Source organism: Canis lupus, chromosome 12, assembly GCF_011100685.1.
Source record: "Canis lupus familiaris isolate Mischka breed German Shepherd chromosome 12, alternate assembly UU_Cfam_GSD_1.0, whole genome shotgun sequence".
Classification (NCBI taxonomy): domain Eukaryota; kingdom Metazoa; phylum Chordata; class Mammalia; order Carnivora; family Canidae; genus Canis; species Canis lupus.
Genome location: NC_049233.1, coordinates 46467064 through 46491522, shown reverse-complemented (window position 1 = coordinate 46491522; position 24459 = coordinate 46467064). Strand labels below are relative to the sequence as shown.

Sequence of the window (24459 nt, the reverse complement as noted above, 5' to 3'; positions counted from 1 at the left end):
ATATTTTGACATCCTGGGGGCCTTGCGTACCCCAGGAGGGACTGTCCCTCCCAGGGTTTGCTAACTTCTAGAGATAACAAACAATAACCACAAATTGATATGTAAACCAACCATAATATCCCAAACACCTCCTTTATCAAACTCTCAGAAAACAAGTCAGTGTTTCCCCCTCTCTGAATCATCACAGGGCCAGGTACCAGACAACTGGGGACCACCCCTAGCCCAGAGCCTGCCACATTATTCAAACTGGCCAGTCATAAACTTACTGTGTACCTATGCTTTGTTGCTCATTCTTTCCTGTGAAACCCCAGTAAAGGCTCTGTCCTGTGCTTTCCTTTCATCCCCTTCCAGCTCCTGACCAACTCTGGTGCTTCCTGTGTGGCCCTGCATGGTATGGCATGATCTTTCCTCTTAGGAAATTAAGCAACAAACTGTCTTTTTAATAGCTATTGTCTCCAGATCTGTTGGCCTTACAATACCTGATTAAAACAAATCCTGGGTGCATTGTAATTCATCATGAGGACACCGAAGAAGAGAACTGACATGGCTAGGTTTGTGCTGTTGGAAGGTCACTCTGGTATCTGTATGGATGAAAAATGGCACAGAAAGAGCAGTGAGGAGACCATGGCAGTCAGGCAGGCAGATGTCAAGGCCTTCCAGAGGCAGTGGCCATGGGCGTAGAGGAGAGATTCAAGTGAACAGCTCCTTGGCCCAGAGGTAGGGCTGAGGGATCATACGATTGACTAGATATGAGTTGTGAAGGACAAGACTTGAGATGGCTTCTTGTTTGGACACCTGGGTGGATGTGGTGCCTTTTGTCAAGTTAAACATTTTGGGAAGAGCAGGCCTGGGAATATGGAGTAGAAAGATAATACGCTCAGTTTCCGACATATTTTTTTAATGAGCCCATGGGTCTGACCAAATGAGAGTTTGGATAAATGTGTCTGGAGTTCAGAAAAGAAAGCTGTGTTGAACTAGAGCTTTAGTGCCATCAGCATAAAGAATAAAACAAAAAACCATGGGAATAAATGAGGTCCTCTGAGGAGAAGGAGGGAGAGGCAAAGACAGAAATCTAGAGAACAGCAAGATTCAAGGGAAAGACAGAGGGAAAGTGGCCTCCAGAGAGCCTGGAAAGAAACAACAGGGGAGATGGAAGCCAACCAGAAAGGTTTCTGGGAGACTGAAGAGCTAACAATGTCAGTGAAACAGGAGAAAAGGCAGAGCCAGGAAGGTGAGAAAATATCCAAAGGTAAGCTGAAGTCAGCAGACATATTAAAGAAGTTGCTTGTGATTTATTTTTATGGCATATACTTTATACACGATCCCCAAATTCAGTCCCATGAGAGTGGGAGCTGAGGCAAGCAAAAGAGAGGCAGGAATATTTTCTTAAACATATTATTTACAGAGCCAAGGTCTAAGCAGAAGGTGACTGTGAGATTTTACATCTCAAGTTCTGTTAAATCTCCCTTTAGGCTACATGACTGTTATTCCCATTAAGTAGGTAAACCGCTGATTTTGTGTACATTCAACCTATCTTTTCTCTAAAACTACATAAATGCAGTAACGCCAGAGAAGGGATAAAAATCAGTTTATAAACAGGGCATTCACTGTCTCACTGATCCTACCATGCAGCACTGCATGTAAACACATCACAGCCTTCTGGCAACAAGGTGGCTGCCTCTCTCCCATTTCTGTAGCTTCAGGGACTGTGAGACAAAAGGCATGTACTCCCCATGGTAGTGGGGGGAACTGTCCATAGTGAAGGTTATTTAACACCAGACTTTCTTTTTTTCTTTTGAAAAAAATGGACTTGACTTTTCTAAAGACTTTGTAGAACTGCTAATCTGGCTACTGTTGGGTAGATTGTGAATAAAGGGCTAACATCTGGATGTGGAATCACAGTGCCTGGCATATGCTTAGGACTCAGTCAGTGTTTATGGAAGGAAAGAAGGAAGGGAGGAGGGAGGAAGGGAGGAAGGTAGCAAAGCAGGACTGCAAAGTACCCAGCATATTGTCCATATGCAATGGATGAAGACCTTGTTATAGCTTTGTTACTTATTGATCCCCTTGCCCTCTCCTCTCTTCCTTTAATAATGCTCAGTTCTCTTGGCAATTTTAATCATCTTTTTCTTCACCAAGAACCTTTTAAATTAAAGAGAAGAAGGTTCCAAAATCAGTATTTTCCTTTATGAGAGGGAATAAAAGATGGCTCTACGTGAACAACATATTTACTTTTTTCTTTCTTCTGTGTTTTTTCTGTTTGCTAGATCATAGCGATGGGGAGAAAATCCACATCAAATGACAATGGTAGTGAAGCTGTAACACTGGGGGCAGAAAGGACATACACAAAGTGGAAGGAATAAAGAAAACTTGAAGATCAGGGAATGACAGATTTAAAACAATTGTGAAAACACAGAAGGGATTATTGACCTAAATCATTTGTCTCTAAATCAAAAGACAAGAAAACAGAAAAGTTCTCCATGTCATAAATGGAAAAAAACTGGATTGCAGGGTGTTAAGCAGAAGCTCAGTGCCACTATCCAGGGCTACCATGGAAGAGGAGTGAGAAATAGTGGCAGCAAGTGAGGAATGGTGTGGCACAGGACCAGCGATACTGCTGCCATTCTTGACTGACCCCAGTTCTCCTGGACATCCCAGTCCATCCCGACACCTATGGTTATGTGCTGCTCAGCCCATTTTCCTCAACATCAGCATCACCATTATGTGGAGATTCTGATTTCTCTATTCCAATGATCAGATCAGATCCTTGGAGATAGCATTGGTTTGGAAGTAAACTGGTGATCATCGCTCCCCTTGGACACCATAGTAAGAATGCTGGTGAGCCCTGCCCAGTCCAGACCACTAGGCTTATCGCCTAAACCCAGTCACCCTGTTCACAGCTTTCTCCTATATGCTCACTATCCCCATTACTAAGCTTCTGATGCAACTTTTGTTCCTGTCCATAAGGTTATAAGAATTTAGAAACTGATTATATCTATAGGCAATGCACAATTCTGTTACGCAACAATTTTGTTTGATTTTTGTGTGTGTGTGTGTGACTTAACAAATGATTATCTGTGAATGGCAACTATGAGGAAATCTGCAGAAAACAGAAAAATATCTTGTGAGTCAGAAAAGTACCTGTTTTTGGAATCTGATGAAGAGTTACCGGCTGATGTCTAGTTCTAAAAAATGTCACTCTGCTTTGGAGATGTAAGAGTCCTGAATGTTTATATAGTAAGCATCATTCCAATAATGGATCTATATTTAGTGTATTTTAAACCTGCTCCTTTTTGTGACATCAATATTTGCACCCCAGAACCAGGAGGGAAAAATGAATGCCACTTTATAAAGCTCTTCTTTAAAAAGAACAGTGGATAACAAGTAGTCTCATTCCACAAACCCTTACTAAGCCTTTGTCATGCTCTAAGCTACATTTATAAAGACCAAAAAGACATAGTCCCTGATGTGTATGAGCCCACAATGCAGAAGATGAAATGTATAAAACTTTTAGGTCCATGTGTTTAGGCTCATATTATTCTCCTCTTTGAGACCAGGACTGAAACCTGCACAGTTGTACTTGTTATTGATCCCGACTTCTACTAGAACACAAATAAGGGGAAAATTAATTTTGCTTAAGGAGTGAAGAAAGAGGACAAAATTAGGGAAAAATAATTATGTGACATTAAGCTTTTCTTTGAAGGATAAGCTGCAGTTTATTATACTGCATGCTCCACGAACATAAGCTGTCTATTTTGCTCACCTTTATATCCCTGAGCACTATTTGGCACATAACAAAAAGGGCAGTGCACTCCAAGCAGAGGAAATACATTAACAGAGGCAAGAGAAATGGGTGACTAATGAACATTAGTTAAGGTAATACTAGCTAGCTGTTCTAATGCATAAACTCCAAAGACTTAATGACTTCACACACTGTAAGTTTATTTCTCACTCATGTACATGTTCAACATGGATTTACTGGTTCCCTGGTGGCTGGTGGCTTTCCTCCACATGGTAATTCAATGACCCAACCTTTTCACATCTTGTAGTTCTACTATCACCTAAGCCTCATGATATTTTGCATCCCTGTAAAGGATGAGAAAAACAAGATGGAAAAGGCACACCTACTTATCTGACATTACCACTTCACTTGTGTGGGGATAAATGATGCACAGTACTTGCAGTCGTATTCCAGAGGTAATAACTAGTCATGCTTTTCCACCTAGAAACAAAGGCAGCTGGGAAGCATAATTCTTGGTTGGGCCAGTGCTTTCTAGAAACCACTTTACAATATAGAAGCAACGAACAAATTGCTAGTGGGCAGCTAGCTATCTGTGCGACAGGAATAATGAGAAATCCACGAAGCAAAAGGGTAGGGGTAAGAGTGAGAAGCTAAGCAGCCTATGTTTTTATGTAGGAGCCTATATGCAAGAAAATTCTAGAGGTGATGTAAAATTATTTTCTGGAATAAAAATACTTGAGCTGTTAAAGAAAACATTCAAGGTGTTAAGGAGAAACTCAGAGACTTCTCATGTGCCTTTTTTTCTGAAGACCCGATGCTCCAAAGCTCTTAATATTTCCATATTATTATAACATGTTTCCATTTCTTTCAAAACCTCTGTAAGTGATGAAGGACCTCGGGTATGTCTCTCAGATTGAAACATACGTCCCCTTCTGCTTCAGCAAGAGCCCCATCCAGTTGAAATCTTTCATTATGACCTAAAATCTTTTCCTTAGTATAACAGAAAGTCAGAATTTACATTTATTGTTGCCAAGGATGTCAGTTAAAACCCCTCAGTCATACTTTTTTTCAGTGGGTGAAAATTAGATGAGGCTAAAACATTGCAAGTATCGCAAATAAAATACTCTCCAACTGTGAGGTTGTGTTCCATAAAAACGGTTACAATTGTAGGCTGGTGGTAGCCCAGGACTTATACTTAACACAGGTTGGTATAAAGACTGGATTTTAAATTCAAGGTTTTAGAATAATCTTCAAACTCTAACTTGGCACACGCTCCTCCAACATTCAGGATTTTTGTAAAGCAGCTAGCTCATGCTCTTTTTCCTTCAGACAATGCTTTAAGGAGCTGGTGTACACTTTCAAAGGACTCAGTGATTGATTCTATGATGGATTTTCATTTTTTTTTTAAATCTAAATCTAAAAAAATGTTTATTGGTTTAGCAATTCCTAATTCTTAACCACTCTGACTTCAAGAGTCACCCATCCATCTCCTCAACCATGTTCTCAGTGGAAAACCCTCTTTTATGTAAACATGATAACACCAAAGTAGGAGAGGAATAGGATCTATATTGGAGCCTCTCCTTATTTTCCTACCTGCTTGTATTCACTTCTTTCACTGCACTGTCATGGATGTGCACAAGTGCAACAAGGGCATGACATTTTCTTAGGGGGGTCCTGAGACTATCATAATTTTGTCAAAGTCACATTCTTGACATCCTGATTCCAATAAATGGGTGTATAAAGTGTCAGAATGCAGACTGCTTTTCATTTCCTTGGCTCTTTCTCTGCAAACATCAGCTTTCCCTCCCTCCTTTCTCTCTCTCAAGTGTACTATCACACATGTGGGACTTTCACCTCAAAACGTCTGGCTCAAGCAAGAGCAACTGCTCTCAAAAACCTGGTGAAGATCATTTCAAATGTTTACCATCCCCATTATTGTCTCCTCTTGACTGATGACCTTAACTAGTAATTTACTAAGACCAAGGCTTTTTGATGAGGCTTCTTCACATTCCATCTTCTTCCTGACTGTCCCAGAGAAGCAGTAATCCCTCCTCTAGGTTGTCAGGTTCATTTCCTCCTTTCTCCTCTAGGAGCTCATTTCATCAATAATCTGCTTTTTCTCTTATAATTTTATATTTGCAATCTGTTTTTCATGCATAGATAAACAAGTCCTTTGTATTTTTAAATGTTTTCTTAGCACTAGTCCTTTAGTTACTCTTGGGTCTTCCCTTTCTCCTCCACTTCTTTTTTTTCTCTCCAAACTTCTTTATACTTATTTTTTTTATTTCTCCTTCTTGACCATGTCTATCTTCCAATCTGACTTCTAATCCCCAATATGTCATTAATTTTCTCCCTAAACTCTAAAGACATTTTCCCTGTCTCATCCACAGGCTCTCAGTTCTCTTCTGCCCCTTAATGTCAGTGTTCCCCAAGAATCTGTCCAAGGCTTTTGCTTCTAGAGCTATTCTCTTTTAGTAATCACTTTTATATCTTGAAGTTTGACTATCATTTCTATGCAAATGGACCAAGTGGAAAAGATCTCTTCTCATGATCCATTTAACCATATTGTAATAAGAGTGCTACAACTCAAAAAGCTATAATTCAAAACACAATTGAACAATAATTTCATAGGAGGTATAGTACAATGCAAGAAATGCTTGCTCAGAAGCCCAGTGAAAAGGGTAGTGTTCTGTTTCTGAACCTCAATTTTGTCATGTGAAAATAAAAAGGTTGCACAAGACAATATCTTTCTTTCACCTCATAAAATTGATGACTTGTACAGAGTGTTTTTTAAAAAGTATTTCAATGCCCTGGTGTCTTCTATCTCAGGGGAGAAAAAAAAAAAAGAAACTAAACTAAACTAAACTTAGCCAACTAGAAAAAAAAATCCTTTTGATTTGAGATTTTCTATAATATTTCTTCATAAAAGATATTTAAGGAGATTAACTTCTTGGTATTATTGTTGTTGCTAAATTGAAAGGGAGCATGAGGGGAGAAAATTCAATTTATAGTTTGAAAAGAATTGACTTGCCATTACCTAGGATTCAGACATAAGAGTTGGGGTTACCATAATAAGAAATAGAGTTACTATTATTTTTAAAAACCAATTCCTGTATCCCAAATACCGGGGTTTTGAAAATGCTCTTAAGTCTGGCTTAAATTCACTTCTTGAGGTAGAAGTTGTTACATTTCATGTCACAGGTCATTGAAAAATATACTGTTCACTAAATGCCTTCAATCAAAAGAACTGCAAAATCTGACAATGTAAGTGTTAAAAATAAACTCCTTTTCCTTTTTAATAAGGTATCTCAATAGAACTTTTAAATGTGTGACTGACCCAAAGCCATTTCCCCTGTCACCTTAATTCTTGCCCATAAACAGTTGTGAGCAGGAATTCGCACATGTCACACTCTGTCTTTGCTCAAAGTAATTGCCCTGACCACTGCTAAAGGTCCAGTACTTAAAGACTTTTGTATTTCCTCCTCTTTCAAGACAACATGAGGTCAATAGTTGGATCCTTTGCAAGATCAACTAAAAGCCAGAGTTGTGTTGGAGGGTGAGTTTAAAAAGAAGTGATTTGACTAAATTTTTTTTCCTCATGTAGTAGCTACTCAGTAATACATCTTAAATAACAACAAAACTGTCTATTACGTTATATTAGACAATATAAAAGGACAAACCTATGCAAATAACGCTATTTGGTGAATTTAAATTTAAGAAAATCCCTTTCTTGAATCTTGCAATCAGCTTTTTAGTATTTAAAAGATAATTCAGTGGATAATTCAAAATAGCATATAATTAAAAAATAAAATTGTCTTTAGATCTCTCCATTGGTATACATTTATTGTATAAGAAAGATATTTCAAGCCCTGCTTGAAACTCCTTTCCTGTAGTTTTGCCAAATGGGCTTTCATTTTCCTGTGCTCTGCTGGCCTTCTGGCCCATCACTGTTAGGGACTCTCTCTCTCTCTTATCATCAGTTCATAGCATACAGCACACCTCAGGGTGGATCTGGGAGGAGTCATGAGTGGCTGGAAAGATAGTGAAGTCAAAAATTTCCTCAAATCTTTCTGGTTGTTCCTCTTTAATTCACCATTTATGAATTTGATCATTTCCCCCTCATTCTTCACTCCCAGAGTAGTTCTGGTCCCAGATCCCACCTCTCTCAAGTGCTCTGACTCTTCATCTCAGCCCCAGTGATGATGTGGCCAGGTAAATATTTAATGTTCCTTTACAAAACAGTCCAATCTTTCTCTTGACAATTGACCCTACTACCAATATTTAGCTCTGGATATTGTTCACAGAGACCCATAATGAGCCATTATATTTGATTTGGAGGGTTTGGACTCCACATCTAACATCCTAACTTTAAAAGCTGCCACATGAAGGATTGACCCCCAAATCATCCAGCTCTGAGAGCTGAAAGGGTTTGGATTCATGAGTCCCATAAGGCTATAGAAAACAAAGAAGCAGCAAAACTGGCACACAAGCATGTCCCAGGTCTATTTTCCCTGGGCTCAGTGCAGAGGGGCAGCAGGCAAACGTGCCATCTTCCAATTTTGTCCTGGAAAGGATTTGACTGCATACTTTCCCAGCTGCTGCCCGAAGGTCCAGTTTCTAATAAGCCTGCATATGGGAGCTGATTGAGATTCTCTCAGGAACCTAAAATGTCTGCTGGCCATGTCCCCTGCTGTCTCCCTCTAATTCATCTCATAGTAAAACTAAGTCTCCAGCTTCTGCCTGGAAGGAGCTAGTCTACACATCCAGCACACCAGCTGTTATTGCTATCCCCCAAGAGACTAGCCAAATCACCTAACCTTGCTCTAGGAACTGACAGGGTTTGACATTCATGAGTCTCCCAGGACCACACAAAACAAAGAAGTGGTTCTCTTTGAACACACAAGCACTTCTAGCAACTATTCCCTTGGGTTAGCAAGAATGAACAGGCCAAAACACCCAACTCCTGTTTGCCTGTTAGGAACTAGATGGAATATCCCACTTTCCCAGCTCTTGTTGCCTGCCAGTCAGGCTTCCACTTAGCCCTGGATTGCTAAAGGAACAGGAAATTAATAGTCCTTTCAGAGCCTGAGGTGTGGGGGCATTTCTCACACCTTTGGGACACTGACAGGTCTTGGCATATCCTAATCTATGGGGAGCCACTAAGAACAAACATTCCAGTTAGGACAATCACAAAAATTTGAGAGGCTATGAGAGTTGGAAATGTTCATTGGCCTCCCCTTAGCTCAATTCTGGCTTATATGACCATAACTATTTGGCTCTTATGGTTAAATTTAGCATCATTCATCTTAGTTTGATTATACCATGGAGTTTAAGAAACAAAAATCCTGCTACCAGATAGGTTAAGAACGTACCAGCACCGATAGTCATTAAATGCCTTGCTTGGTATTTTGTCTGTTTTTGTTTGCCTGTTGGAAAAGGAGAGCCAAGGACTGAGAGCCAGTGAGTCAATGCTTTTCCTGCATGAGGCAGCCTCCCTAGGGGCTTTTCTGTAGGAGAGCAGCATACCTCAAACTAGACAGTAGCTCATTCCACATGAGGGGCAGGTTTGAGGATTCTTAAATTCTAGCTCACGAATTTGAAATGTGATCTCACCAGTATTTTTATTATTACTATGAGATTGCTTGTGAAATGTGTACATTGTGGTATAAATACTGTAAGAGACTGCTTTTTTATTTTTGCCTGTATTCACTTTTTTTAGATTTTATTTATTTATTCATGAGAGACACAGAGAGAAGGCAGAGACATAGGCAGAGGGAGAAGGAGGCTCCATGTAGGGAGCCCAATTTGGGACTCGATGCTAGGACCCTTGGATCATGACCTGCGCAACTGCTGAGCCACCCAGGAGTCCCTGTGTTTACTTTTAAAAGAGTTTTCATCATCCTCACCTGTTCCCTCTTCCTAATTGCAATTGTCTTGGAGTCTACATCACTCTTTTGAAAACCTTTATGTGCAGCATGATCTTTGTCTTCACATCTAAAATTTATTTATTAACCATTAAAAGAAATAATTTTGGATGAGAGTGCTTCTTGCAATTTGAAATAACCAGTGGGCTATTACAATACTTTACTGAATGAAACATGATTGTTACACTGAAAAACATTTAATCAGAATAGGTTTAGCTGTATCTTTAATCAAGGGCAAGGTGACCATTTTCAAGAATTCTTGGAGACTAATGTGGGCCTCCATTAACAGGGCCTTCCCTCAGGGAGTGTCAACAGCAAAGAAGCAGAATCAGAGGACTAAGATACAGATCCTTGGTAATTGAGTTTCCCTTCTGAAACTTCCAAGATGTCTCTGGCAGAAGATGCTTCCAATGAGGCACTGAAGGCAGAGACCGGTAATGTCCTTTTACCTTTAAAAGGACTACGCAGGAGGCATGAGCTCAATTGCAAAATTAGCATAATAATGTCAGAGACTCCCCCATGCAATTGAGAGAGCCCCTTTTAAGGGATAAATCTTTAAAAAAGATGATGGGTGGCCCAGTGGTTTAGCATGGCCTTCGGCTCAGGGAGTGATCCTGGACACCAGGGATTGAGTCCCATGTTGGGCTCCCAGCAAGGAGCCTGCTTCTTCTTCTGCCTGTTCTCTCTGCCTCTGGCTCTCTCTCATAAATAAATAAAAATATTAAAAAAAAAAAAAGATGATGGGGAATCCTGGTGGCTCAGTGGTTTGGCCCAGGATGTGATCCTGGAGTCCCGGGATAGAGTCCTGCATCAGGCTCCCTGCTGGGGAATTCTCTCTCTCTCTCTCTCTCTCTGTGTGTTTCTCATGAATAAATAAAAAAAAAAACTTAAAAAAAAAGATGATAAAATTGTGACTGTGATACAAACATAAAATGTACACATGTCAAAATTTGATTTACCTTATTAATTAGTGAGGGAACTAGTAAGATGTTATAGTCAGTTCAAAGGAGAATTCTCAAAAACCATGCATTTATAGGAAATAAGGAATTTTGAAATGAATTTATGTCCATGCAAAATGAGTCAATCCAAAGGGAAATAATAAATTGCATTTCACCAGAAACACATTTTCCTTGTAAGAGTTGTCTATATCATCAATTTTCTACAACTTGTAGCTCAAAGACAATGAAAGGTGGACAGCCATGGATGGCTAAATAGACAAGATACACACTGATATATTTGTTCCCATTTCAAAGTCTTTCACAATTTCTCTGGATGCCCTGTAGTCAAGGGCCTCTTTAGGCACCTGGGACTGAAAAACCTCAGATAACACACTGCGCCTCTCTGTCATGTTTCCCAGACCCTCCTCCAATTCATCCTCCTGACTCAAAAAATGCCTTGCTAATAATGTTTTACCCTCTGTGATCCATTTAGTGACTCTAAGACACGATAATTCCCTACATGCAGCATGAACAAGCCGTCATGGACAGGGTTTCTACTAAGCATTTCACATACATTGTCTTTACATGTACAATGATTTTAAGATAATTACTATTATCCCTATTCATAAATCCAGAAAGCAAGGCTAAAAGGCCTTTGTAAATTGTCCCAAATCTTATTGTTAACAATGGCAGAGGTGGAATTAAAATCTATCAACTTTTGATGCTTTTAACTAACACTCAATAGCATCTTAAAGACCCCTCTAACTCCTTCATTATTATTCTATTAACAGTTTAATCAGTAAGCATTTGGATTACTCACTGGGTCAAAGCTTTTCCATTATGGGCCTTTACCTTGCTCAAGGCAAAATTATCTGGACTGGGCTGACAAGTGTTCCCAAGAAACTTCTCATATTTACACTGAGAAAAGTGGCTCTATTAGCCTTATAGGAGCAACACAAAGAGGAAGAATGTGGAAAAGACTTCTCTGTGTAGCTCAAGTGTCTTAGTCAACACTTCAATGATAGCACCTCACATATTGCCTTATATCATATCTGTTTATAGAATAATAGCTAAGAGTGATTGAATATGTGTTATATATCTTATACTTTACATACAACATCTCATTTAATTCTCATAAGAAAACTATGAACCAGGTAAATTATAGTAACAATGCCTATTTTGACATCAGGAAATGGAGACCTAGAAAAATAAGCAATTTGTCCAAGATTACAGAGAGAGAAAGTGATAGAAGGAGATGCCCACTTCATCCACTGTTGTGTTTGGAGGCCCTTTGGCCACGGACTTTTCTCCTTTTTGAACAAGGAGGACCTGCAAGTCTTTTTAGGTGCTGGTTGAGGAAAATTAATTCAGATGAGCATACCTTCAAATGGAGAAGACCCTGAAGTGAATGGAAGTCTCACTTCCTTCCTCTCCATCTTGGTGTATTAAGACTCGTGAATTTATAAGATTAGAAGGGAAATCACATGAGTTTACATAAAATGAAAGTTCGTTTGTCCAAACTGTTAGGAAGTCTCAGGTGGGTATGACTTCAGGCCCAGCTGGATTCAGAGAATCTGTTTCATCTGTGCCCTCTCCGTTTTCCTCTCTTTTTCTTTAGTTTTGCTTCTCCTTGAGTGTTGACCTCACCTTTTCTATTATAGATTCTTCTTCAAAGTGGCATGGAAAGAAAGTGAAACACCTGTGTCTTTTACTATTTTATGGTTCAAGATCCTAAGAAAGAAAGCTTTTTTTCTCTAGCACCAATAGGCCTATATTATGAAAGCACTCTTTCACCCAGTTTGGGTCATTGTAAGGAGAGGCATGGATACTCTGATTGGCCAGCCAGGGCCACATGATCACTTTTGTATCAGAAGGTATGGACAGGACACTATGATAGAAGCAACTGAGGACCAGATGGAGGCATGGTGCCCCAGAGGAGAAGAGGATGTTTTTGTCAAAGGAGAAAAGAATGGTAAGTTGGTAAAAACAACAGATGTCCATGGTGCTGGTTTTCTCAGAATATATTACATTATGCATAAAACTTTTCTCCCAAGTTATTATATAATATTTGATTCAATAAAAATAGGATAGTTTTTATTAGGAGAGTTTTTGATTATTTCTAACACTGTAAGTTATTTCTTACATGTGCATGATTCAATATTCTTCTCATTACATTTTAAAAAGATACAAAAACTCTAAAAAACAAAACTAGTGTAGAGCTAGTTTAATTAATTAATTAATTAATTAATTTATTTATTTATTTATTTTTGTAGAGCTATTTAAGAACATTACTTCTGTTTGAACTGAAATGTTTGTGCAGATTCTTATGATGCTTTGAGGAAACTATTGATCAGAGAACTAAGTAGACTTTAAAATTAAACCAGAAATTAAGAACATGTATGTACTTAAACAATGAGAACTCCTTGGAAGATTTACAACCTAAATAACTTTCACAATGAATAAATGATAGGATAGAATAAATAAATAGGTATTTCAGTTATAATCCTATAATTAATTTTTAATGAAACAAAACTTTAATCATATTTTTCTTTATAAACAAATAGAATTGGGTTAATTGAACTTTTTAATGATGAATGTAGATTTATTCAATAACTAATATGTTAGAAAAAAACTATTTTCATGTATTTTCTGATGTTCCCAATTATGACTACATTGCTTACCAAAGTTAGTGTTTGGAATCATGGGACATATTTCCAATAGAAATAATGTTATATTTGCTGATTGCATGCCATATGATGGCCCATGAATAGCTACCTGGTCCAAAATATATGTGATTTGTAACATTATAAAAAGCATCTATAATAATGTTTCCATGGGAAAACATGTTTGGTGAAGCTCTAATTTGGGATTCTAAAAGCAGTTACTTCTTCATCCTCCTACTCCATCTTCTCTGGGACTGAGAGTGAAGATTTTCTTACTTCTACATCTCTAACATCTGTTATTAGCTTATGAATTAGGAAGGGTAAAGAAAGAAGGACAAAAGCATTGTAAGGAGGTCTGAGCAGGGGGCAGAAGGGCGATAGTGCAGGACAGGATTTGAGAATCCGTGAAAAATACTGAAGGTCCTGATAGCTTCACCCGAGGCATGGACTGATTGGATGAATAAGTGGCTGCTTAGCTGAATGAAAGTTTGATGAGGATTTATTTTCCTAGGGGCTGATACTAAGGGTTGTGCAGACAAAATTCAGAGGCCGAGTCAAAGACAGGCTGGCTTTACAGAGGCTGTCCTTACAAAGCAATGTACTAAAACCAAGAAAGAAGTTTCCTTTCTCTAGTTGGGAGTCATTTCCCAGAAAACCAAAACTACAGTGGGAGAGTAGCTGCCAGAGGAGGAGAAACTAATCCAAACAAGAAAGACAAGTGAATCAAAGAAAAAGCCAGATTGGGCAATTGATAAAAAGGAATGTGAGAGGTAAGAGAGGCTAGGAGGCCAGTGCTTCCGGACAATATTATTGGGTTTTAAAAACCTGAGTTGAGTTTCTATTCAAAATAGCAGCATAGGAAGGCTCTGAACTCACCACCTCCACAGAACACACCAAGTTGCACCCATTAATAGAATAGTTCTTCCTCAAGAAGAACTGAGGGCTGACTGAACAGCTACTGAACAAAGATAGAATGGCAAGAGAACAGCAAGAGAGATGGAGACACAGTAACAAAGGGAATCCCCATACCCATTGCTACAAATGACAGTGGGGAAGAATACATATCCCTCTGTCCTCGGCACAGAAGAAAAGATGTGGTTTACAAAAGCAACTAGCATAAAAAGAGACATTAGAATTCTGCCAAGGGGCAGAGGAGCTATGGGAAAGCTCTCCAGGTCAGAGGGAAGGGAGAACCACATAGTTTACATTCCTACCCCACCTTAAAAGCCTAGATAGAAGCAAGACACCCATAATGGGTGTTCAGTTTTCTCAATGAGCTTGTGACTTCAGAAAGAAGGTCCACAAGTCCCACCAGCCCCTGTTGTGATGGAACACAGAAAACTTGCTGCAGTTTTGTAGTTTTTCTTTTTATTTTTTTTAATTTGATTTTTTTTTACATTTTAAAATTCATCTTGTTTTTATTTTTTCTTTAAATTTTTTTCTTCTTTCCTTTTATTATTATTATTTTTTTCTTTATTCTTTTTGTAAAAAGCCACAGTTGAAAAGAGTAACTAGTATACCAGAGGAAGATGGGTAGGAGAATGTGTCAAATAGGTGATGCAGATTAAGAAGTACACTTGTGATGAGCACCGGGTGTTGTATGAAAGTGCTCAATTACTATACTGTACACCTGAAACAAACAAACAAAAAAGAGTAACTATTATATATAGCCACAACTCTAGCCAGCCAGAAAAAGTGACCAAGCACACAGTCTGCATAATGTATACCATACACAAGAGCACTTTATCAACTTTAGAAGTAGCCATTTCACCTAATCCATAGAAACAAACAAGGAAGTTAAGCAAAATGGGGAGATAGAGAAACAACTCCAAGAACAAGAAAAAAACTCAGAAAAAGAACTAACTAAAACAGAGATAAGCAATATGACTGATAAAGAATATATAATAATGACCATAAAGATACTGCCTGTATCTTTTTTTCTCCAGAGAAAAAAATGTAAGAATTCAGTGAGACCCTCAGTGAAGATATAGAAAATATTGAAAAGAACCAATAAGAATTGAGGAATACAATAACTGAAACAAAAAACACAGTAGGTAATCATAGTAGATCTTCTGATGCAGAAAAACATACCAGCAACCTGAAAGACAGGGTAATGGAAAACACACAAACTAAACAGCAAAAAGAGAAAAGAATTTTTAAAAATGAGCATAGCTTAAGAGATTTCTTGAATAACATCAAGTGAACAAACATTTGCATTATAGGGGCCCAGAAGAAAAAAGAGAGAAAGGCATAGAAACTTTATTTGGAGAAATAATAATTGAAAACTTCCTTAACATAGGAAGGGAAATAGATAACCAAGTACAAGAAGCACAGAGTTCAAAACAAGATGAACCTAAAGAGGCCCACACCACAATACATAATTAAAATGTCAAAAGTTAAAGAATCTTAAAAGCAGCAAGAGTGAAGCAAAAGATTGGGAAAACTGATTTTTCAGCAGAAGCTTTGCAAGCCAGAAGAGAATGGGCATGATACAGTCAAAGTACTAAAAGGGAAAAAAAACAAAAAAAAAAAAAAAAAAAAAAAAACAAAACCTACAATCCCAAATACTCTACTTGGCAAGGTAAATTCAGATTTGAGGAGAGAAAGTTCCCAGATAAACTAAAGATAAATAAGTTTATCACCACTAAACTGGCCTTAAAAGGAATGTTAGAGGGACTTTTTTTTAAGTGGAAAAGAAATAAAAAGAAAAATATAAATTAAAAATATGTAAAATATGACAATATATATATATAAACTATAGAAAAAAGAGTTAAAAGGAAAGATAAAAAGAACAGATTTTTTTGTTTCTTTTCCTTTTTTTAAAAAAAAATGTGTTTGAACTTAAATAACCATCAAATTAATATAGATTGCTATTTATTCTAGGATGTTATATATGACCCTCATGGTAACCACAAACCCAAAACCTACAACAGATACACAAAAAATAAAGAGGAAGAAAGCTAAACAAAACACTATTGTTACTCATTTATCACAAAGAAAGAGAGTAAGAGAAGAAAAAGGAACAAATGAGAATGACAAAAACAACCAGAAAACAAAATTTAAAAATGGTAATAAGTTCATACCTATCAATAATTACTTTATTTTTGAAAAAATTTTATTTATTTATTTGAGAGAGAGAGAGCACAAGCTGGGGGGAAAGGCAGGGGGAGAAGTAGACTCCCACTGAGTGGGGAGCCTGATATGGAGCTCAATCCCAGGACCTTCAGATCATGATCTGAACCAAAGGCAGAGACATTTAGCCTACTGAACCACCCAGGCTCCCCTCAATAATTACTTTAAATGTAACTGGCCTAAACGTTCTAATCAAAAGACAAAGAGTAGTGGATGGATAAAAAAGCAAGACCCATCTATATGCTTCCTACAAGAGGCTTACCTCAGACCTAAAGACACATACAGAATGAAAGTGAAAGAATGGAAAAATATTCACCATGCAAATGGAAGTGAAAAAGAAAAAAAAGCAATGGTAGCAATACTTATATCAGACAGCCTTTAAAACACATACTGTAACAAAAGACAAGGAAGAACATCACATAACGATAAAGGGATCAATTCAACAAGAGGATATATCAATTATAAATATTTCTGCACCCAAAACTGGAGCACCTAAATACATAAAGCAAATATTAATGAATATAAAGAAAAAAAATTGGTGATCATACAATGATAATAGAGGACTTTGATGTTCTACTTACATCAATGGATAGATAATCCTGACAGAAAATCAATAATGAACTAATTTCTTTGAATGACACATTGGACCAGATGGACATACCAGATATATACAGAATGGTCCCTTTAAAAGCAACAAAATACACATTCTTTTAAAGTGCACATGGAACATTGTCCAGAACAGATAACATATTAGATCACAAAGCAAGCCTCAATAAATTTTAGAAGGTAGTATGAAGGACAGCCTGGGTGGCTCAGCAGTTTAGTGCTGCCTTCAGCCCAGGGCCTGATCCTGGAGACCCGGGATTGAGTTCCACGTCAGGCTCCCTGCATGGAGCCTGCTTCTCCTTCTGCCTCTGTCTCTGCCTCTTTCTCTCTCTCTCTGTGTCTCTCATGAATAAATAAAATCTTAAAAAAAAGAAAACTTAAAAAAAAAATAGAAGGTAGTATGAAATCATACTTTGCATCTTTTCCAAGCACGACAGTATGAAACTAGAAATAAATCATAAGAAAAACAGTGGAAAAAACACAAACATGTGGAGACTAATAACATGATAACTAACAACCAATGTGTCAATGAAGTGATCAAAAAATAAATTTAAAAAAATCAATGGAGAGAAATGAAAACAAAAACACAACAGTCCAAAATCTCTGGGACATAGTGAAGGCAGTTCCAAGAGGGATATATATATAGAAACATAGGCCTACCTCAAAGAAACAGGAAAAAACTCAATCTAACCTTATGCCTAAAGGAACTAGAAAAAGAAGAACAAACAAAATCAAAGTGAGTAGAAGAAAGGAAATAATAAAGAACAGAGCAGAAACAAATAATATAGAGACAAAAAAAAGAAAGAAAAGGAAAGAAGAAAGAGAAGGAAAGAAAGAAGAAAGAAAGAAAGAAAGAAAGAAAGAAAGAAAGAAAGAAAGAAAGAAGAAAGAAAGAAATCATGTAACCAGGAGCTGGTTCTTTGAAAAGATAAACAAAAATTGACAAACCCTTAGCCAGATTCATGAGAGAGAGAGAGAGAGAGAGAGAGAGAGGGAGAGAGAGGGAGGGAGAGAGAGAGAGAGAGAAGACTCAAAATCAGAAATGAGAGAAAAGTAACAATGACCACAACAGAAATACAAAGGGTTATGAGAAAATACTATGAAAAATTATATGCCAACAAACTGGGCAACCTAGAAGAAGTGGATAAATTCCAAGAAATACACAATCTTCCAAAACTGAACCTGGAAGAAATAGAAAATATGAACAGATGGATAACAGGTAACAAAATTGAATTGATAATCAAAAAATTACCAAAAAATAAATGTCGAGAACCAGATGGATTCACAGGTGAATTCTACCAGACATTTAAAAAAGAATTAATATCTATTGTCTTCCAACTATTCCAAAAAATAGAAGAGGAAGGCAAGCTTCTAAATATATCCTATGAGGCCAGCATTAACCTGATACCAAAACCAGACAAGAACACCACAAAGAGAAAACTACAGGCCAATATTCCCAGTGAATAGAGATACAAAAATCCCCAACAAAATATTAGAAAACCACATATACTTTAAAAAGATCATTCACCATTACCAGGATTTATTCCCTGGATGCAAGGATGGTTTGACATTCACAAATCAATCAATATAATACACCACATTAATAAAAGAAAGGATAAAAAGCATATGGTCCTTTCAATAGATGCAAGAAAAGCAATTGACCAATTACAGCATCCATTCATATAAAAACCCTCAAAAGGGTATTAGAGGGACCATACCTTAACATAATAAAGGCCATATATAAAACTCACAGCTCAAATCGTCTTCAATGGGTAAAAACTAAGTTTTCCTTCTAAGGTCAGGAGCAAGACAATAATGTCCGCTCTTGCCGCTCTTATTCAACATAGTGAATAGGACTAGAAGTCCTAGTCATAGCAGTTAGACAAAATAAATAAATAAATAAATAAATAAATAAATAAATAAATAAATAAAAAATAAAAAAGAGGCATCTATATTAGTTAAGAAGTCAAGCTATTTGCAGATGACATATTATACATAGAAAATCCTACAGACTCCAGCAGAAAGCTACTAGAAGTAATAAATTCAGTAAAGTGTTTGCAAAATTAATACCCAGAAATCAGTAGCATTTCTATACACTAACAATGAAGTCACAGAAAGAGAAATTACAAAAACAACAGCATTTACAATTACACCAAAAATAATAAAATACCTAGGAATAAACTTAACCAAAGAGGTGAAAGACCAGTACTCTGAAAACAATAAAGCATTGATGAAAGAAATTGAAGATTATGCAAACAAATGGAAAGATATTCTATTTTCATGGATTGGAAGAATTAATACTGTTAAAATGTCCATATTACCCCGTAGCAATCTATAGATTCAGTGCAATCCCTATCAAAATACCCACAACATTTTTCACAAAACTAAAATAAATAATACTAAAATTTGTATGGAACCACAGAAGACCCCAAATAGCTGAAGCAATCCTGAGAAAGAGCAGAGCTGGAGGTGTCACAATTCCAGATTACAAAATATAATACAAAGCTGTAGTGATCAAAACAGTATGGTATTGGCAAAAAAAAAAAAAAAAAAAAAAAAAGACATATAGATCAACAGAACACAATAGAGAACCCAGAAATAGGCCACATTTATATGGCCAATGAATCTATGATAAAGGAGGCAAGAATATACAATGGAAAGAATATATAATGGAAAGAATATCTCTTAAATAAGTGGTGCTGGGAGAAATGGAAAGCTACATGTAAAAGAATGAAACTGGACTATTTTCTATCACTATACACAAAAATAAACTCAAAATGGGTTAAAAACATAAATGTGAGACCTGAAACCATAAAAGTCCTTGAAGAAAACAGGCAGTAATTTCTCTGACATCAGCCATAGCAACAACACACAAAGACACTCTACTAAGGGGAGAAGATATTTGCAAAGGATATATCTGATAAGGTGTAATATCCAAAATATACAAAGAACTTATATAATTCAAAACTAGAAAAACAAATAATCCTTTTTAAAAATGGGCAGAGAATCTGAATAGACATATTTTCAAAGAAGATGTACAGACAGCCAACAGACACATGAAAAGATGGTAAATGTCACTAATCAGAGAAATGCAAATCAAAACTAAAATGAGATATCACCCTCACATCTGTCAGAATGGCTAAAATCAAGAAGACAAAAAACAATAGATGTTGGCAAGGATGCGGAGAAAAGGGAACCCTTGTGTACCATTGGTGGAAATACAAACTGGTGCAACCACTGTGGAAACAATATGGAGGTTCCTTAAAAAATTAAAAATAGAACTTCCACATGATACAATAATTCCACTATTGGGTACTTACCCAGGGAAAACACTGACTTGGAAACATATGCGCCTCTATGTTTATGGAAGCATTAGTTACAAATAGTCAAGACACAGAAGCAACAAAAGTATCCATTGATAGAGGAATGGATAAAGAAGCTGTGGAATATTACACTGCCATAAAAAGGATGAGATCATGCCATTTGAAACAACATGGATGAACCTAGAGGGTATTATGCTAAGCGAAAAAGTCAGGCTGAGAAAGACAAATACCACATGATTCCACCCATAAATGGAATCTAAAAAAAAAAAAAAAAAGGATAAACAAAAAACAGAATTAGACCTATATATACAGAGAACAAACTAATGGTTGCCAGAGGGTAGGGGTGGGTTGTGGTGGTTGGGCAAAATGGGTGATGGGAAGAGGGAGCCTCCAGGGATGGAATGAGTAAGTCACTGGAATAAAAAGCAGAGCATAAGGAAAATAGTCAATGATACTGTAATAATGATGTAATGGGAGAGATAGTGGCTATACCTGTGAACATAGCATAATGTATAAACTTGTCAAATGACTAAGTTATACACCTGAAACTAATACGGCATTCTGTATTACCTATACTAAGAAAATAAATCCGAGTTAAGGTATGTGTCCCACCTCTTAATGTTTTCTTAAGGAAAACATGACTCTTCCTGACTATATCTTAGGGATGATTCTATAAGACTGACCTGGGAGGAGTTTGTTTAAAGATTTTGTTTGTTTGTTTCAGAGAGAAGGAGGGGGAAGGGTAGAGCAAAAGGGAGTGAGAGAATCTCAAGCAGACAACCTGCTAAACGTGGAGCCCAACTTGGGGCCTGATCTCATGACCCAGAGATCATGACCTGAGCCAAAATCAAAAGTGGGACATTCAACCGACCGAGCCACCCAGGCACCCCTAGCTGTGTTCATTTTTTTTTTTTTAAGATTTTATTTATCTATTCATGAGAGACACAGAAAGAGAGAGAGAGGTAGAGACACAGGCAGAGGGAGAAGCAGGCTCCATGCAGGGAGCCCGCCATGGGACTCGATTCTGGGTCTCGAGGATCATGCCCTGGGCCGAAGGCAGAGCAAACTGCTGAGCTACCCAGGCTGCCCTGTGAAGGATAATTTCAAGGGGAAGCTAATGTGGAAGGGAGGGTCAATCCTACAGCTTTGCTTTGGTCATGAGATAGGTCTCATGGGGAGGAGAGAGACAGGCCTGACGTGGGACTTGATACGGAGTCTCCAGGATCCCGCCCTGGGCCGAAGGTGGAGCTAAACCGCTGAGCCACCCGAGCTGCCCTAGCTGTGTTCATTTTTATTCATTTTGCCGTAATTGTCCTATGCATCACTCTTCTTTTGTATTTTCATATATTGAAGAAACAGACCTTTCATCTGAAATGCTCCTCCCCCTCTCCTTGTTTTGCAATAGTCACGTAGTCCTTTTGAAGTTTCTAAAGGTTTTTGCTACTTATACTGATGGAGAAATAGGATGGGGTAAAAAAATATTCCTCCTAAGCTTTTTTCCTCTATTCATCCTTTCTCCTGTAGTTCCCACATAGAAATGAAAGGCACCATGTATATGCCAGTGGTCCTTGTACAACAAACCACCGAAGGGAGATTTTCTCCACCATTTTAGAGAAGATCCAGGTTACATTCATCTTAGTGTCTTCTCTTAGGAGCCAAGGTAGTCATCTTGGCTGGGCAGGGGCAGCTAAGTCCACTCAGAACCGTGCATGTCAGTTGGGAGAATCCAACAGCAGGGACTGTTAGTATAACCAGTGCCCAGCAAAGGCTTAATATAATACAATGAAGACTCTGAACAAATGATTTTGCTTACTCAACCTGTTCACATTTTATACTTGTTTCCAAGCAAGCAACACTACAGATGCACATTATCAAAGAACATTTATCAAAAACTGAAGTCACACTTCAGAGAAAACTTGAAGGCATGGGACTGACATGATACACTAGGTTTCAGAGAGCTTAGATTAGTTTTGTCCCTCAGGGGGAAATCAGTCATTATTATATATACTACAGTTGTTTTGATGTATCTACTGGCTTATTGATCTGAATTGAATATAAACACAAGCTATGTAAACACTGAGGTGGCTCATTTTTTTCCAGGTTTATTTTGAAGCATCCAGAATACTTAAATCATAGAATATTACATTAAGCAGAAGCTCAATTGTAATCACTAAAAAGAAATACTACCATTACTTTTCACTACTTTAATGTTAAATACCCTCTGGTTGATTTGCTTCTCAGCATGGCAGACCTAATGTGTTCTTGCAAATCCCTCCATAGTGACTTCAGGAAGATACAGTCACCCCACAACACTGTAAAAACAGTTTCTTCTTTTCCTGGGCCCTAAAATCTTATGTTCCACTAGAGTCTACCTAATATCTAATGTCCTTTTGCCACCTTGTACAATTCAGTCACTTCCTTTTCTGAAACTACTGAGCATTAAATAACTAAGATGAAATAATATAAAAGTTAATAAAAGTATTTCATGCATCCCTTAACTTATAGGATGCATCCCTTATGCATCCTTATATGCATCCGTATAACTTAGACTTATTATTATGAAACCTGGCAAATATTTTTTTCTGCAACTAGGGAGAAAACCATATGACTTTTCTTGACCTGTTTTATTCTGTTAATAAAGTGACTCACACTGATTTCCAAATGCTAACAAAATCTTGCATTTGTGGGATAAATCCTATGTGGTTGTGATATACTCTCCTTTTTACATTGTTGGATTTGATTTGATAGTGTTTTTATATAATGTATTTATATTCACAAGAGTTAATGGCTTGTAGTCTTCTTTTGTAATGTCTGTCAAGTTTTGGTATTAGAGTCAAGCTAGTCTCCTAAAATGAGTTGTTCATGATTTTTTCCCCTACCATTTCTGAAAATATTTGTGAAAGATATTTATGACTTTTCTCCTTGAATGTTTGACATAATCCACTAGTGAAAACATCTGGGCCTGAAGTTCTTTATAGGTTTTTATAATGAATTCATTTCTTTAATGGATATAAGGCTATTCAGATGTTTTGTTTTGTCAATTTTAACTAGCTGTACTTTTAAGATAAATTTTTATATTTCATCTAAGTTGTTGAATTTGTTGGAATAAAATCGTTCTTAGTATCCTTTTATTATCTATTTAATGTTTATGAGATTTGAGGTGCAACTCATTTTAGATAGGATTTTAGATAGGATTGTAGGAAGTTTCCTTAGGGATTTTTCAATTTAAAAGAAGTCTTCTCAGAGAACTACTTTTTTGGCCTTGCTAATTTTCTGTGTTGTCTGTTTTATCTTTATTTTTTTTCTCTTATCTTCAGTATTCTCTTCTTTGAATTACTTTGTTTACTTTGCTCTTCTTTTTCCAGCTGCTTAATGTAGAGTGCTGAGTCATTGGTTTTAGATTTTTTTTCTTCCATAATATAATCTCTAAAAGCTATAAATTTCTCTCAAAGAACTGCTTTAGTTGGATCTCTGAATTTTGATACGTTGTATTTTTAATATAATTTAGTTCAAAGTATTTTCCAGTTTTTTGGTGATTTTTTTGGTCTCTGACCTATGAATTATTTAGAAGTGTGTTGTTTTATTTGTAGATGTTTGGGTTTTTCCAAGATATTGTATTGATATTAATTTACCAGTTGGATGCCATTCTCTGCTATTTCTAATTTGATATTTTTATTGTAACTGAAATAATATAGAGTGTGTTCTCTAACTTTAAAATAGTTAAATATTTAAAAATTTATTGATACATGCCTTCTGTCCAAGACTGTGGTCTAACTTGGTGATTATACCATTTGCAGTTGAAAAACATGTTTACTCTGCAGTTGCTGGATGTGGTGCTCTATAAATGTCAATTAGATCAAGGTGGTGGATAGTGTTCAGATTTACATCTCAGATATTCTTGGTCTGATTTTCTATGAATTGTATTTGAATCTTATGCTATGATTTGGGGATTGTCTATTTCTCCCTTTAATATTTATTGGGTTTTTGTTTTTTTTTTTTTTTACTGTATTTTGAGACTCTTTCACTAGGTTCAAATGCATTTAAAAGTTTTATATCTTTCTGATAGATTTTCACTATTATCATGATGAAATATCTCTGTGTATCACTACTAATACAGTTTTTTTATAGTTT

The 24459-nt window shown here is 36.9% G+C and overlaps 1 long non-coding RNA gene across 2 annotated transcripts in view; it reads left to right on the top strand.

Moving 5' to 3' along the window:
• LOC119874212 overlaps positions 1 to 3302 on the top strand; it is a 69945-nt gene extending 66643 nt beyond the window's left edge. The window contains exon 3 of one of the 2 annotated variants that reach the window (XR_005367990.1): positions 2268 to 3302. This is a non-coding gene — a long non-coding RNA (uncharacterized LOC119874212). Of the gene's footprint in view, positions 1 to 351; positions 516 to 2267 lie in introns of those variants that run through there. The other variant, XR_005367991.1, reaches the window with a different exon arrangement.
• The last annotated feature ends 21157 nt before the right edge of the window (positions 3303 to 24459 follow it).